General features: G+C 48.1%; 1 protein-coding gene and 1 long non-coding RNA gene across 2 annotated transcripts in view; one reads left to right on the top strand and one right to left on the bottom strand.

Annotated features, from left to right (window-relative positions):
- CASP8 (caspase 8, apoptosis-related cysteine peptidase) overlaps positions 1–4,457 on the top strand; it is a 65,099-nt gene that overhangs the window by 29,994 nt on the left and 30,648 nt on the right. The window lies entirely within an intron of this gene.
- On the bottom strand, positions 429–1,160 carry LOC105517407. Its single transcript, XR_001002665.1, has 2 exons — positions 884–1,160; positions 429–777 (listed from the first exon to the last, which is right to left on the bottom strand). It is a non-coding gene; the product is annotated as an uncharacterized LOC105517407 (long non-coding RNA).

Raw genomic sequence — 4,457 nt, 5'->3', positions numbered from 1 at the left:
TCAAGCGATTCTCGTGTCTCAGCCTCCCGAGTAGCTGGAACTACAGGCGCTTGCCACCACACCCAGCTAAGTTTTGTATTTTTAGTAGAGGTGGGGGTTTTGCCATGTTGGTCAGGCTGGTCTTGAACTCCTGACCTCAGGTGATTCGCCTACCTTGGCCTCCCAAAGTGCTGGGATTACAGGCGTGAGCCACTGCGCCTGGTCAATTGCTTCCTTTTATATTTAGATTGACTATCCACCTGGATTTGAATTTTGTGTGAGTAGGAAATCAAGGTTCATTTTATTTTTATATGGCTATCTTGTTGATCTGTCATTATTTATTATAAAGACCATCTTTTTTTCACTTCACCTCAGTGTCACCTTTACTCATGTATCGAGTGAGAATACAGTGTGAGACTTTACAAAATTAATAGATTATTTTAATTTTATTTTTTCCAAAGATTGCATTTATTATAAACAAGGGTACAGATCCTAGACTCAGAAACACAACAGATTCTAAGCTAAGACAGCTCTGGTGAAGCAGTAATAGAGGGAGGAGGAACATCGAGGTATTCATGTCTGGGCCAGAGCTGCCCTCCAGGGCCCCATACCCCACCTTTGGTCCAGATGGCCCCTTGGCCCAGGTGTTCCTGCTGCCAGAACACCCTGGACTGGGGTACAGGAGTTGCATATTCCATGAGGCTGGTGTCAGAGGAAGCAGGGACTCACAGTTGCCAGGTTGTCCGTCTCTCTGAGCCAATTTCCCTCCACAACCCTGGGGTTTCAGTCTCATATCAACTAATCATATTTTAAAACAGAAAACAGGCAACATGTTTGGCTAAAATAAATGAAAACACTGCAGGGAAGAGACCTGAGTGTGCTGGTGGACAGGAGCCCTGCTCACCTGTGGGAAGGGCAGGGCCAGCAAGGGCAGCAGAGCTCCCTGTGGACAGCTAGGCTGTATGTGGATGTGGCCCTCCGGGTGGTCCCAGGAAAGATGCAGGGACAGGGGACAGTCCAGGCAGACAGCTATCAGGTGAGTAGGGCTCTGCCTGAGGTGTTCTGGCATCAGGAGGCTGCCTGACCCCCAACAGGCATGACACAGGCTCCAGGGAGCAATGGGACATCTGCCTAAAGGATCAAAGCCCAACTTGGTTAGATCCCAAGCTTTGCCTGCATCACCTCGAGCAGCAGCTGGCTATGCTGCCGAAACCAGGACACATCTGCATCATACAGAAAGCTGCGCCACCCTGGTGTGACAGGCCATACTTGGTCACCCTAGGGTAAGCTGGAGAAGAACTCCAGATGTGCTCTGGAAAACCCCCCATCTCTCAGGGGCCACCTCACAAGGTGCCCCCACCACCCCATTCTTTGAGTTTGGCTTGAGATTTTAGGAAGCATAATTTCAGGTGAGGAAGAAAACAAAGTCTGGTCCCAGCCCACTCTGGCAAGGATCGTTCCCCACCTTGTCAGCATCAGAGGAAGCCACATATACAGGCAGGACACACACAGCACGCATGGGCCGTAAGGAACCGTGCCTGCACACCACTCACACACACACAACATAACCAAGTGGCAGCCAGAGAGGCCGGGGGATGCTCAGAGGGGCGCCTTCGGGGCATCCCTGTAGGCCGGGTTGTAAGGAGGCTGGCTGGCAGGGTAGGGCGCGGCTCCTCCTCCAGCCAGGGTCTTGTGGTAGGCCGGTGGGCCTATGAGCTGGGCCGGGTAAGGTGGTGGGTACTGCATTGGGTAGGGTGCTGCTGGCATCCCTGGCTGAGGCGGCATCGTGTGGTAGCCCTGGTAGCTTGGTCCAAGGTAGCTGGGCGACACACTTGGAGGGACGTCGTTGGCGGCATGTCTTGTACAGAAAGCAGCAGGAGCAGGTGAAGCAGATGATGATAGTGAGGACAGACAGCACAGAGATGGTCAGGCCAATGGCCAAGGTTGCTCCGAACCCCATGTTAGGCTCTGGCTTCACCCCAGAGGCCTCCTGTACCCCTGGGCTTCCCCTCTTCCCATCGTGGGCCACTCAGTTTCAACTTCCTCCCCTTTTAGAGAAAAGGAAAGCAAATCTCCTCCAGATGATGTCGGCCACAGGAAGCACCAACAGGTTATTATTATTTTTCTTTCTTTCTTTCTTTTTTTTTTTGAGACAGAGTCTCGCTCTGTGGCCCAGGCTGGAATGCAGTGGCCGATCTCGGCTCACTGCAAGCTCCACCTCCCAGGTTCATGCCATTCTCCTGCCTCAGCCTCCTGAGTAGCTGGGACTACAGGCGCCCGCCACCACGCCCGGCTAGTTTTTTGTATTTTTTAGTAGAGACGGGGTTTCACCGTGTTAGGCAGGATGGTCTCGATCTCCTGACCTCGTGATCCGCCTGTCTCGGCCTCCCAAAGTGCTGGGATTACAGGCTTGAGCCACCGCGCCCGGCCACCAACAGGTTATTTTTTAAGAACAGTTTTAGGTTTAGAGAAAAAATCGAGCAGATAAGCTGGGCATGGTGGTGTGCACCTGTTGTCTCAGCTTATTCATATGCTTATTTGCCATCTGCATATCTTTCTGTGAGGTGTCTGTTCAGATCTCTTGCCCACTTTTCAACTGAGTTGTTTTCTTATTGTTGAGTCTTAACAGATTAGCTTAATCAGATTGGCTTTGGGAGGCTGAGGTGAGAGGATCGCTTGAGCGCAGGAGGCAGAGGTTGCAGTGAGTTGAGATCACACCACTGCACTCTAGCCTAGGTGACAGAGAGAGACCCTGTCTCAGAAAGAAAAAAAAAAGAGCAGAAAGTAGAGAGTTCCCATATACCCTCTGCCTCCCACCTTTCTCCCCTCCCCACACTTTCCCGTTATTAACATCTTGCATTAGTGTGGTACATTTGTTACAAGTGATGGACCAATATTGATATTGTAGGGGAGGACAATCTGTTTTCCTTCTACCCTTCTAAGTTCATGACTGAGAACCCTATAACAGAAGACAGATTAATAAGAGAAAAGTGCATAAACATATTTAATATAAGTTTTATGTGACATGGAAGCCTTTATAAGGAAATGAAGACTCCAAGAAGCAGTTACAGTTTGATGTAAGTTTGATAAAGGGTGGACAGTTGTGGAGAATATGGTAGAACAAAGAGTTTGAAGTAAGTGTAGTCCGCTGGGGGAAGCTTATCAAGGCCCGTTTGTTTAGTTAGATTCCTCTCTGTGTCCCTTCATCTTCAGAGATACGGACACTCCTTTCCACCAGGTATAGGGAGGGCATCTCTCACCTGAGGGTCTTATGACCTGGCTTCAGGGGAAGGTCAGAAACCCTTCCCACACATGCTGCTTTTGCAGATTCCTTCAGCTTAAAATATTCAATATGTCATTGTGTTAGTCTGTTCTTGCATTGCTATAAAGAAATACCCGAGGCTAGGTAATCTATAAAGAAAAGAGTTTTAATTGGCTCATGGTTCCACAGACTGTATAGGAAGCATGATGCTGGCATCTACTCGACTTCTGGGGAGGCCTCAGGAAACTTACAATTATGGTGGAAGACAAAGGCGGAGCGAGACATCTCACGTGGCTGGAGCAGGGGAAGCAAGAGAGCAGGGAGGTGCCACATATTTTTAAACAACCAGGTATCATGAGAATTCTGTCATGCAAATGACACTGTGGGGATGGTGCTAAACTCTTAGAAATTAAACTATTAGAAACCACCCCCGAGATCCAATCACCTCCCACCAGGCCCCGCCTCCAACATCAGGAATTACAATTGGACAGGAGTTTGGGTGAGGACACAAATCCAAACCATGTCAGTCATGGTGCCATGTTTTGTGGTAGCATGTCCTGAATCCCATCAATAAATTATTCTGAACTACAGTTCCATAGTTTCCACTAGGGTTCACTTTTGGTGTTGTACATCCTACTGGTTTTGCCAAATGAATAATGCCATGTGGAACCGTTACAATATTATACAGAATAATTTCACTCCCCTAAAAATTCCTTGTGTGGAACCTACTTACCCTTCCTCCCCTGGGTCCCTGGCAACCACCGATGTTTTTACTGTCTCTATAGTGTTTTTCAGAATGTCACACAGTTGGAATCATACAGGAGATGGACTCTCCAGATTGGCTTCTTTCACATAGTAATATTCATTTAAGGCTCTTACATGCCTTTTCATGGTTTGATAGCTCATTTCTTTTTGTTGCTGAATAATAATCTATGGTATGGATGTGCCACAGTTTGTCCATTCATTTATTGAGGGACATCTTGGTTGCTTCCAACTTTTGGCAGTTATGAATTACAAATAAAGCTGGTATAAACATTCATGTTCAGATTTTTGCGTGGACGTAAGTTTTCAACTAATTTGGGCAAATACCTAGAAACGTGATTGCTGGATCCTGCGGTAAGCATATGCTTTGGCCAGGTGCGGTGGCTCATGCCCGTAATCCCAGCACTTTGGGAGGCTGAGGTGGGATCACCTGAGATCTCTACTAAAAAAAAAA

Source organism: Colobus angolensis, unplaced genomic scaffold, assembly GCF_000951035.1.
Source record: "Colobus angolensis palliatus isolate OR3802 unplaced genomic scaffold, Cang.pa_1.0 Scaffold30, whole genome shotgun sequence".
Taxonomy (NCBI): domain Eukaryota; kingdom Metazoa; phylum Chordata; class Mammalia; order Primates; family Cercopithecidae; genus Colobus; species Colobus angolensis.
Note: the sequence above shows the minus strand (reverse complement) of the source record. Positions and strands in the feature narration are given on the sequence as shown.